The sequence below is a fragment of the Pleurodeles waltl genome, chromosome 8 (assembly GCF_031143425.1).
Source record: "Pleurodeles waltl isolate 20211129_DDA chromosome 8, aPleWal1.hap1.20221129, whole genome shotgun sequence".
NCBI classification, from domain to species: domain Eukaryota; kingdom Metazoa; phylum Chordata; class Amphibia; order Caudata; family Salamandridae; genus Pleurodeles; species Pleurodeles waltl.
This window is the reverse complement of record NC_090447.1, coordinates 958,286,029-958,299,136: the sequence shown is the minus strand read 5'-3', so window position 1 is coordinate 958,299,136 and position 13,108 is coordinate 958,286,029.

The window sequence follows — 13,108 nt, the reverse complement described above, 5'->3', positions numbered from 1 at the left end:
CCCTAGGCCAGGGCGATATCTGTAGGCTGGGCACCCCCGTAACCCCCTGTGTCCCCAGCCACCACCCTCAGTAGTTTGTCAGTACAGCCATCCCTGGGCCGTGTCATCCATGGGTGCAGTTGTCAACTCTAGGCGTGTAGGGCATGTTCCACGGAATGCGTAGCTGACCCCAAGTGCGCAACTTAGTGCAGGGGGCATCTGTGTCTGTCATGTCCGCTAACTGTACCGGAGATCCATGTACTCAATATCCCTTTATTTCTCTCTCCCCCCCCCTTTTTGTTTGTCTTTCTGTGCTTGTGTGCATCAGCATCATCAGGCGGAGGAGAAGTGGCATCGGGGCAGGAGGGAGCTGCATCTCACATGGCCCAGGAGGGCCATGCCACAGAGTCTGACTGGACCAGTGAGACGGAGGGCGAGGGGAGCTCCACAACGGGGACGACTGGACCCTGCAGCGACACGGACACGTCCTCGGAAGGGAGCTCCCTTGCGGGGGTGGCACCAACCGTGCCCCCCGCCATTACAGGTACAGCCGCCACCCAGCGCACCATCTCCGCCCTCCCAGCAGCCCCTCAGCGTTCGCCCCGTGCCCGCTCTGCCAGGAAGCCGGGCATCTCCTTCGCCCCAGGCACCTCAGGCCCTGCCCCTGTTACCCCCGCTGCCCTCAGTGAGGAGGTCATTGACCTCCTCCGAACGCTCATTGTTGGGCAGACTACCCTTTTGAATGCCATCCAGGGGGTGGAGAGGGAGGTTCATTGCAGCAATGCGTACCTGGAGGGCATTCATTCGGGTCAGGCTGCCCATCAGCGATCGTTCCAGGCTCTGGCCTCAGCACTGACGGCAGCCATTGTCCCTGTCTCCTGCCTCCCTCTACTAACTCCCTCCTCCCAGTCTCCTGTTCCTCTGCCTGTCCCACCCACACCATCAGACCAGCCTGCACACACCTCAACACCCAAGAGAAGCTCATCCAAACATAAGCACCACAGATCACGCAGACATTCACACACGCAACATTCCGATGCAGACATGCCAACAGTCACTACCACCTCTGTGACCCCCACCTCCTCGTCTCCCTCCTCCCTCCCTGTGACGTCTACACTCACACCTCCATTCACCTCACCATCAGCCAGTGTTTCCATCACCAGCACACCCTCCACTCCAGTCCGCACACGTGCAGTCACCACCCCCACTGCCATTTACACGTCCCCTGTGTCCTCTCCCACTGTGTCTGTCACCCCCTCTTCCACACCACACAAACGCAGCCACCCACCCACCCAACAGCCATCCACCTCACGACAGCCTATCCCTCCTGCACCTGCACCCAAAGACAGCAAACGTGACTCACCTACAACCACATCCTCTCCCTCCACTCCCATTCCCACTGTACCTACCACTCTCCATTGTCCCAAGAAACTCTTCCTCGCCACTGCTAACTTCTTTCCTGACCCTGAGCCCCCCCCTCCTTCTCGTCGGGGTAAGAAGAGCACCTCAGCCACCACCAGCCCTGCAGCCCCCTTGACAAGGGTGCAGGGGTATTGGAGCCCACCAGCCCGCATGTCTGGATCTTCGCCCAGCAGCAAGGGGACAGCCAGCCCACCCCCTGGGAAGAGGAGCAGAAGGCGGAAGGGGCGCCGCAGGAGCCCGGCTTCTACATCCCCCCCGGACACCACCCAGACACAGTCACCAGCCACAGCTCCAAAGGGAGGAAAGGGCCACAGACTCCCAACTAAGGAGGGCAAGGGCAGCAAGTCGGAGAGGTCAGGCTGCAGGCCTGCTGCCCAGGAGGAGCCCACCACCCCCATAGCCGCTGCCCAGGGAGGACCCAGCCCAGCTGGCCAGGAGGGCCCCACCACCCACAGCCCAGGTGGGCATTGAAGGAGCACCATCCCCGCTGCCCAGGAGGGCACCACCAGGCAATGAGCAGTTGGCCATAGACCGGCCGCCGTCTCAGGCACCGCTGAACTGGGCCCCGCCGTCTCCAGCACCGCTCCGCTGGGGACCGCCGTCTCAAGAACCGCTGAACTGGGCCCCGCCGTCTCAAGAACCGCTGAACTGGGCCCCGCCGTCTCCAGCACCGCTGAACTGGGCCCGCCGTCTCAAGCACCGCTGAACTGGGCCCCGCCGTCTCCAGCACCGCTCCGCTGGGGACCGCCGTCTCCAGCACCGCTGAACTGGGCCCCGCCGTCTCAAGCACCGCTGAACTGGGCCCCGCCGTCTCCAGCACCGCTCCGCTGGGGACCGCCGTCTCCAGCACCGCTGAACTGGGCCCCGCCGTCTCAAGCACCGCTGAACTGGGCCCCGCCGTCTCCAGCACCGCTGAACTGGGCCCCGCCGTCTCAAGCACCGCTGAACTGGGCCCCGCCGTCTCCAGCACCGCTGAACTGGGCCCCGCCGTCTCAAGCACCGCTGAACTGGGCCCCGCCGTCTCCAGCACCGCTCCGCTGGGGACCGCCGTCTCAAGAACCGCTGAACTGGGCCCCGCCGTCTCAAGCACCGCTGAACTGGGCCCCGCCGTCTCCAGCACCGCTCCGCTGGGGACCGCCGTCTCAAGAACCGCTGAACTGGGCCCCGCCGTCTCAAGCACCGCTGAACTGGGCTCCGCCGTCTCAAGCACCGCTGAACTGGGCCCCGCCGTCTCCAGCACCGCTCCGCTGGGGACCGCCGTCTCAAGCACCGCTGAACTGGGCCCTTCAAGGCAAGACCCGCTGAACTGGGCCCTTCAAGGCAAGAAGCGCTGAACTGGGCCCTTCAAGGCAAGAAGCGCTGAACTGGGCCCTTCCAGGCAAGAACCGCTGGCCCTTTGGCAGACGTGGCAGGGCAGGATCTGTCTCGGGCAGGGCTGCAGGATGTCCTCTGGCCAACATGCCTCCTCCAGTGGCAGTGGAGTCTGTTATGGACTGTTTGGACTGTGGCTTTGCTCTCCCCAGGATGGCCCAGTGGGCAGGCCACCCACTGTATGGACTGTATGGACTGTGGCTTTGCACTCCCCAGGATGGCCCAGTGGGCAGGCCACCCACTGTATGGACTGTATGGACTGTGGCTTTGCACTCCCCAGGATGGCCCAGTGGGCAGGCCACCCACTGTATGGACTGTATGGACTGTGGCTTTGCACTCCCCAGGATGGCCCAGTGGGCAGGCCACCCACTGTATGGACTGTATGGACTGTGGCTTTGCACTCCCCAGGATGGCCCAGTGGGCAGGCCACCCACTGTATGGACTGTATGGACTGTGGCTTTGCACTCCCCAGGATGGCCCAGTGGGCAGGCCACCCACTGTATGGACTGTATGGACTGTGGCTTTGCTCTCCCCAGGATGGGCCAGTGGTCATGGAGTCCCCTCGTGGATCTGGCGTCGTGTACTCAAGTGGCTGAGGTGCCCCCCCTTCCCTTCCCCCTGAGGTGCCTGTCCTATTTTCTTTCTGATGCCCCTGCAGTGTTCTCTCCGTGGAGTTCTTGTCGTGGGACTGGGCCTTGCCCCTTTGCACAGGACCCCTGTGGTCCACGGACAGTGGTTGGACTACATTTAGTAGCTGTATATATTTTGTACATAGTTTATTTATTTATTCGGATTACTGGTGTCCATATTTCAATATATCTGCCCGTTTATGATCTCTTCTTTTGGTCTTTGCATTATTTCGGAGGGGGGGGTTTGTGGGTTGTGACAGTGATCTGTGGGAATGCATTGATGTGTGTGTTGTAGTGGGTATGGGTGGGTGGGTGTGTGCCGGTAATCTTTTCCCTCCCCTGTGTCGTAGGTGCAGTACTCACCGATGTCTTCCGCGCCGCCGGGCGTGCTCCTGGTACAGGAGCAGGTATAGGAGTGCGGGGATGACCTGCAACTCGGGTTCCATACTGCCGGAATCTCGCGTGGAGTGCGTAGAGGTGAGCGTTTTCCTGTTCGTAGTCTGTTTCCGCCGTGTTTTTATCGGCGGTGCTCCCGCCCCGGAAAAGGTGGCGGATTGGTGGGTCGTGATAGGGTGGGCGGTACATTGTCTGCCGCCTGGCTGTTGGCGGGGACCGCCGCGCTGTTTGTTTGTTCCGCCGTGGCGGGCGGAGTGTTAATGCGGCGGGCTGTGTTGGCGGTTCCCGCCAGGGTCAGAATTGCATATTTTGGACCGCCGGCCTGTTGGCGGCTTGGCCGCCGCATTATCACCGACCGCCAGGGTCACAATGAGGGCCTAAGTCTAAACAACTTACTATGGGGGGCAATATTATTAATAAGGTGAATATTTTTTGTTACTTAGGTATGTATATAAGTTCTTCCATGCTATGGAATACTCACAATAAATGTAAGACGCAACAAATGGCAAGGAATATTGAAACAATTTTCTGTTTTACTCGTAAACTTGGTCATAGACCGTCTTCTCAGATCATGATGCTTTATAATTCCAAGTGTGTCTCAGCAGCCCTATATGGGGCATGTGTCTGGGGTCACATCAAAATACCCACTCTCCAAAGTATTGAGAATAAATTTATGCGTAAGTTGTTGATGGTACCCAAGTGTATAGCAAACATCATTAGTCATGAGGAGGTGGGCCAATGCTTTTTAGAGGACAAGGTCTCTATTGCCCCCCTTTTGTTGTGGACTTGATGTTGGACAAATCCAGCGGCAAGTATTGTGCAGGAATGTATTACTGAATGCTTACAGTTGGCCAATTCGAATAGGATTCCCTGGCTCTTGTATTTGCGATTATCTTTTGAAGATCTGGGGCTTAGGTATATGTTTGAAGAACCACAATTGCTAACCACAAATGCAAGGTCTCTGCTGAAATCACATCATTCTGAGCATACATTAGACTTAAGACTTCATAGTTGTTTGAAACTGAAATATTTTGATTCTTATACTCAGATTGTTACAGCCTCACATATAGAATCCTATTTGACTCGGTTTTCATGTCCAAAAATATATTCTCTTTTAACTCTATTTAGAATGAATTTGATTCATTTTAAGGTGGCCTTTCCCAATCAGTGTACTTGGCAAAAAGATTTACCACCTTGCCCTTGCGATGCTAGTTCAAAGCAGAGTACTTTCCATTTTTTTCTTTTTTGTTCTCTTTACTCTACCCCTAGAAATGTTTTTATTTTACCAATCTTATGTAACTTAAGACCCACCCATTATAAGGAAGCTTTGATATATTTTCAGAAACTGCCAAAAATCAACATTTGTTTTCATGTACAAATTTTATTCGATCATCTATTGTTATTAGGAACCGGTATTAACCTCCTGTAATTTATTAATTTATATTTGCCTTTAAAAAAAAAAAAAAAATTGTTAACATTTTATACTTCATATGTGGTTTAGGATAGTTTTATTCTATATGGAGTAAGGATTTCTATTATATTTTAGGGTATTTTAAAAACTTTTGGCATTATATTTTATGATATTAGTAAACGTTTTGATAAGAATTATTGTAATTTTGTACATTTCTAAGTAGTATCAAAATTCTTTTTAGAATATGTTTCTCCCATTCGTGAAAGGGGAATTTGGATTAGACTACTTTGGGCTCTTCTATGTAATTTATGTATGATATGATCTTTTGAGCTGTGTTTTTAATTTGTTCTTTCTTCTGTTGCCTGCTCATTTGGATATTTGATTTTATCTGTACTTTTATGGCAATTGCCGAATAAAGATTTTTGGCTGACTGACTGAACTGAAAAGGTGACACAACCGATCACTTGCAATGTGTGAGTGTATGTGTGTGTGCATGTGTGTTTGTGTGGGTGTGGGTGGTGTATGCATGTATATTAAACTATGATCAAAAGAGAATGCAACCCAAGAATAATTTAGAATGTGAAGAAGCATTATAATTGCATTCAGGGTAGGATGTTGTAGAGAGAGGAATCTGTGTGTAATTTGTGGTATTGGTTAAGGTTTGAAGGCAGGGACTGTGGACATAAGCATTGGGCAATTAATATCTCAGTTTCAGAATGGCTTCTTCATGGCCATGTATATGTTTGTCCTTGAATATGCTGAACAGAAGTTATTTCATTTTTTGAACATCCTTTTAGTGTGTAGATCGGGCTTTAGATTGGTGCATCTGTGCATGTGAGGATCATGTTTAGGTATAGCTTTAGCCAAAACTGAAAAATGAATGGCTAATTTGTAATTTTGTCTTATTCTTTTTAATTTAAATTTTAAATTTTAAAGAAATGCCATGCCAAACATTCCATAAAGGAACACACATACATAAGAATCCATTGCTACAAAAATACTGCATATACTGCATAGTCGAACTGTAAACATTATGTGAATGTATATATATATATATAAATATATATAAAATCTAGTGGTGTTCACCACTAGGTAGTTATAGTTAGGACCAAGTTTCCATAGAAAAAACATTTTTTGACTTGCCTACATCTTTGCCACTGATTGATGAATCCTCATTAAATTTTCCCAAAAATGTGATACTCACTTCAGCTGCTGTCTAGAAGTTTTGGGGTGATCTGTCAAGCGGGGGCAGAGACAAAGGGGGAGGGTCAAAAAACTACAGCCCAAACCTCTAGACAGAATTACACAAAACTTGGCTGAAAGGTAGCTCTTGGACTGGAAATAATCCTTTTGTCATTTGCTGTTATTACATTCAGTAGATTGGGAGATATTAAAGAAAAAACAAATTGATATATAAAGGGGCGCAAAACTCAGCGAAACCTCCCGATCTTGTTCTGAGACCTGATTGGCTGCCAACATTTCAACCAGGAAGTGTCGGCAGCCATAGCCAAGTCCCAGAAAAAAATGTGAAAAAAAGAAAAAAGGGTAGAGAGGCCAGAGCAAAAAAGCATTTTTTTTCAATTTTCACCAAAAATCGCAGTGGGTCTGTGGATCCGATGAAAATTAATGAAAAAATATATAAGTACACGCTCTCACTCTTGTTTGGATAACGCCCATGGTTGGGCCATGTCCCAAGGGCATTTTCTTTTTAAAAAGGAGGGGGCGCATGCGGCCCCCCTCTTATGGCTCATTGAGCCCTGGGGAGTACCACATCTCCGAGGGTTTGTCTTAGTAGTGCAGAGGGGGCCATGTGGCCCTCCCTGGACATCTAAGAAACCCCAGAGACCACCATCAACCCAGGGCTGGCCTGTGCTTGGCGCAGGTGGAGGGCTGTGCGGACCCCCCTCTAAGGCTTCTAAGAAACCCCGGGAACCACCACCTCCTGGGGTGTTGTTTCAAATCGGGGGGGTTGCACAGCCCCCTCCCAGGTCATAAATGACACACTCCCACAGGGCTGGCTTCTACTATGCCCAGGGTCACCCAACATTGGACATAGCTATTTTCTCTGATTTGGCAGGAGCTTTGACAGCTCCAGCCAAGTCAGAGCAAGCACTAACTCCGTTCCCAGGAAGCAAGAGCTGTCAAACAGCTCTCACTTGCTGAGAGGGGAGGGTTTGTCTGTTTCCCTGCCTGGAGAGATGTGGGCAGGGAAACATATGAAAGGATTGCATTCACACAGAAGGAGCTACAGGTTTAGCATCTCCTGGACTGTGAGAGCAATGCCAGTTCCCACAGGAGGTGGGGAGCTAGCTGGAACCACGGGGGCATTCAGGCTATCCCCAGGCCCCCAATCCTGCTGGCTGCATGCCCTTGGGGGGCAGGAGGCATGGGTGGGCCCCATGGGATGGGGTCCCTGGAGCAGAGATTGGCCTGGGAGGGGAGCCATGCTGCCCCCCTCCCCTATTGATTATAGGCCGGTCCCTGGGGAATGGGGTTCCTGGGGCCAAGATCGGCTTAGAGTGGGGGGCTGCAGAGTCTCCTTCCCCCATTGACTAAAGGCCAGGCCCCCAAACTGATGCGATTAGCAAAATGGCAACCACAACTTTTCTGTCAAGTTGCAGTCAGCCAATCAGGGCCTTGCTTTTCCCCCGGATCCGCAGATCTGGGCTCAGATCCACAGGCTTTGATGCGCAGAGGATACACATCCCTATACATTTTAAACTCTAATATTTCAGAAACTACTGAATGGATTTAGACCAAATTACAAAAAGTGTGCTTTCTGGACCAATAGGTAGCTTTCTGCAAAATGTAGTGTAATTCCATTCAGTAATTAGAGCTGTGGTCATGTTCCAAAATTGGAAAAATCCCAGTGACGTAAAATGGGCAAACATTTTTTGAGACAACTCTTTTTCTACCCCCTTGACGTATCATCCCAAAACGTTCAGAACAGCAGCTGAACTGGCCACAGTATACGTTTTGAAAATTTCATGAAGATTCATCAAACGGCGCCAAAGTTATTGGCAAAACAAAAAACGCATTATCTATGGAAAAAAACGGTCTACCTAGTGGCGATCACCACTAGGATCTATCTGTCTATCTATCTATCTATCTATCTATCTATCTATCTATCTATCTATCTATCTATCTATCTATGTATCTATCTATCTATCTATCTATCTATAGATATGTAGACATTTATATATATAGAAATACAGACTTATATATATAGTTACCTTAGGGTGCGAGTACAGGTACAGGTATAGGTACAGGTAATATGTACATATCTATATGCATATATCTTTGTATCTATCAATATATACCTATATATCTACATATCTTTATATAAATATATATACATGTATCGATAGATAGATAAACAGATAGATAGATAGATAGATAGATAGATAGATAGATAGATAGATAGATAGATAGATAGATAGATAGATAGATATAGATACATAGCTATATGCAAATAGATATGTACCTATACCTGTACCTGTTCTCACGCCCTAAGGTAGCTATAACTCAGGCCCCCGCCATGCACAGTTTTCTGTTCAATAATTTGATTGCTAATGCTTTATTGATATTTTCAATGATGTCATAAAAGTTTTTGTGAGTACTGTACTATCCGGGGTATAAAGCAGTGCATGGCGAGGGCACGATTTATAGTCACTTTAGGGCGTGAATTATAGTTACTTGAAATAACTCTAACTATAATTGCTGAATTTCTATGGTTCTCTGTGAGTAAATTCAGAACATAACTATTACATCCCTCTAACCTTTGTTTTTTTTATGAATTTGTATTTATTTTCTCATAAAGTAAATGTAATTACTATAGGTTAATCCAACCACTGCCTTCTGTGGCCAGACCCTGCAACCAAGCCCCTATAACGACCCACCCCTGTGCCATGCACTGCCCTTTCCCATGCATGGAAGGGGCTACCACAGCCAGGTCCCCCATGCCCCGAGAGCCTGTGGCCAAACCCTTTAACTACTCAACCCTACCCAAATACACATTATTCAGTGCCCCTGGGATAGTGGTCCCTGGGGTTGTGGGAGGCATGTGGCCCCGAATATTAATTTATAAACTTTGGCCCTGGCGAGGTGGCAGCCGCCAAGGATTTAATAAGCCCTAGGAGGGGGGCTGTGCTCCCCCCTACTATTTTATGGTGATGCCCTTGGGACCTGGTCTACCTGAGGGCAAAAATAAGAGCAAGAATTGCAGCAAAATTTGTAACTAGTCGTGATTTTCACAGCATTTGTTTAAAGAAAATGTTTTTCAGACATGGAGGGAGGTCCCTTGGGGACCCCTGCAGTAAGGCTAATGGGGTAGGATAAAGGTACCATGCCCCCTTTTTTTTAATTTACGTTTATTTTTTAGACTTGGCCAAAGCTGAGTCTCAAAATGGCTGCCAACACTTCCTGGTTGAAGTGTTGGCAGGCAATAAAGTTTCTGCATGAGATTGCCGGTATTCGCGAAGTTGTCACGTCCCTACATATACATTTTTTTTTTTTTTAATATCTCGAAAACTACTGACCGGATTTACACTAAGTAACAAAAAGCATTCTATGTTGACCAAGAGCCATTTGCCTGCCAAATTTGGTGTAATTCCATCCAGCAGTTCGGGCTCTAGTTGTGTCTCAAATCTCTATGGGAATTAAAATGGATAACACATTTTTTTAACCCCCTTCCCCCCCCCACCCGCTTGACAGATCACCCCGAATCTGTCTGTTCATCTGTTTAGGAGAAATTAAAGGAATTCCAAATTTGTATATACAGGGTCTTGATGAATTTGCAAATACTGCTATCTCATTCCCTAAGGTAGCTATAACTTGCGCCCTTACCATGCACTGCTATTTTCCCCTCTTATTACAGCACTAATAACATATTTTATAACATTATTTATAATATCACTGTAACATTTGATGTAAAACTGTTCATTAAAAAACGTGCATAGTGGGGATGCAAGGTATAGTTTTACATTAGGGCAAGGGTTATAGTTACTTGAAAGAACTCTAACTATAACTGATGAGTTTCTATGGTATTGTACATTCAAAATGTGAGCCTAACTATAACGTTCCTGTAATATTTGTTTTTTTAAGTGAATTTCCATGCTTTTTAAATTCTATTTTCTAATTATAACATCAGTGTAATCTTTGTTTTTTCAGTTCAATTTAGCAGAAAGCTAGACCATAGTCCACAATGAGTGCTTTCTGTGATTTGGTATAAATCTGTTTAGTAGTTGTGGAGAAATTAATGTTAGAAAAAATGTATGTATCACATTGTGGAGGATCCACAGAATCAGCAGATTTCCTCCTGAAATCTGATTAGCCACCACCACACCAACCAGGATTTCGTGGCAGCCATTTTAGAACTTGAAACTCATTCCTGAGTCCTCAATAAATGCAAGAAAGACTTCAGGGGGTATTAGAGAGATATCCTGACTCCCTAGGCCAGGTGGTAGGGTTCCAGAACCCTGAGGCTTGCTGTGCAGTGCAGGGTTGGGTCCCTTTAGGAGGTGGGTTGGCCACAGTGCCTGGCTGTGCAGGTCCTGCAGTCATCCTCTTGCCATGCATGACAAAGGCCATATGTAGCGTGGCAATGGCTGCCTCTGGGTGGGCTGGCCAAAGGGCCTGGCCATAGGCCCAGCTCTTTGGCCAACCCCCCTTCTGCTCACAGTCAAAGCCTGTGAACAGTGTGGGGTTGAGAGCCTATGGCCAACCTTTAGCTACGCACGGCCAAAGTCTGTGCACAGTGTAGGTTTGGCTGTCATTGAGTGAGTTGGCTGCAGGCCATAGCCCAGGCTCCTTGGCCAACCCTCTGCTGTGCTTGACTGGAGGCCATGCACAGCATGTTGTGGGATGCCTGTGGGGGTTTGAGTGCAGGGTCTGGTCACAGGAATGATGGGATTGGCTTTCCACGTGGTAATGAAATTTTACTTTACAATATAAAAATCCTAGAAATTCACTGAAAAAGGTTAAAGCAGGATTAACAGTTATAGTTATTTCCAGTAACTATAACTCATGCCCTATGGTAACTATAACTCGTGCCCTCGCTGTGCCCTGCTAATTACCCCACATATTGCATCATTCATAAAATCTTCTATGACATCAGTGATAATATCATTGCAAGATTTGCAATGAAGTTATTGATGAGAAAACTGATCATGGTGTGGGCTTGAGTTACAGTTACAAAAGGGCAAGAGTTACAGTTAGTTTAGATAACTATAACTGGTGAATTTCTATTGTTTGAAGAGTTTAAAATGTTATGTTGCTTCTGAACATTTCACCTAACTATAATGCTACTTTAACCTTTGGGTTTAATAGCATCAACCAGTAATGGAGTTAATGAAGAGAGTGTACAAGGTAATGAAAAGAAGAACGTTGAAAGCATCATGAGAAAGAATTGGGAAGAACCAATTTATATTAATACGTTTTGAGAGGCCAGTCTAAGGTGTGATGTGGACAATCACCAAAAGTACCAAAATTCACTTTTTACTAAGGTGTTGCTGATATATTTACGCAAGTGTGATAAAATGATGTTCCCCACAACTATTTCTGACATTGATTGTCTTTTTCTGTTACTCATAATTCTATGTAATTAAAAAAGCAGTGGCTGTTTTACTTATATATTCACAAGAGGGGAGTTGCTTGCCTATTTTTAAGAAATTTCTTTGAGGTACTACGTGAGCTGCAGATTGCATAGCTCTGGAACATAAGAGGCAACCACCACACCCTATATCCAAGCTGCTCTGTCTGCAGTTCATTCACTGATTCAGAGGTTCGACTGTGCAGTTACTTAACAAGTATAAAATTGCTAATCTCTGAGACAGCATACTTGTTCATAGTACAGCTCCTGATCTCTTCACATGATGGAGCTCACATGAAAATATAAAAGCTAACTGTTCACAAGGTCGTAGCATAGAGGACTGCATGCGGTAGAAGGACCACCACATGAACCTCTTCATGAGACCCAAAATGATCATATTGTTTTCAGAGTGCCCCCAAAAGGTGGTGGCTCCAAAGAGCAGGGTGTTGGTATCTTTGGACTGCAGGAGCAGTGTTGGGTCCCTTGTGCTCCGCATGCAGGGGAAATAAAACACCATGGGCCTGATTACAACTTTAGAGGACGGTGTTAATCCGTCCCAAATGTGACGGATATACCACCTACCGTATTACGAGTCCATTATATCCTATGGAACTCGTAATACGGTAGGGGGTATATCCGTCACATTTGGGACGGATTAACACCGTCCTCCAAAGTTGTAATCAGGCCCCATATCTCTCGAGGTGTAAAAGATTAAGAACCCTTGAGAGGCAGCTAGGCAACCGGTAGATAATTTGACTTTGTTTGCAATGTTTGTTGGAGTGCATGGTCCATTTTGAACGTGTCAATGTCAGATCTACCTTTTAGAACTGAAAGGCTAAAGTTTGGTGTGATTGAGTATCATCATTGAAATGTCATTTCTTTGTTGATTGAATTGGGGACCCTCTGAAAACGAAAATACATCTGACTTTTTAAAATCGCATACCACTTTATTTGATAAATATATGTGTGTATATATATAACCTTGGTTCTAGTGGCCTGGCTTTGCACAAACAATTAGGAATGCCTCAGTCTAACTAGGTCTACACTCCTTTTAGAGGGTTTATTTGATCAGACTGACTTTTTCTGAGTTTCCACCCTATATAACGTGTCATCTAGAGTGTTGTGGACTTTTCACCTTTCATTTTGTACAGATTGTAAATTTGTGTTAGCATTTAGTTGCGTTTGTTTAAACGTATTTTTTTAAAGAAAAAGTACAGTCTGGATATAGATGTATCCAGTGTTATGTGTTAAATTGCGGAATCCTGATAATAATAATAATCAAGTGATAAAAGTAGTAGGTCAAGGTCAAAG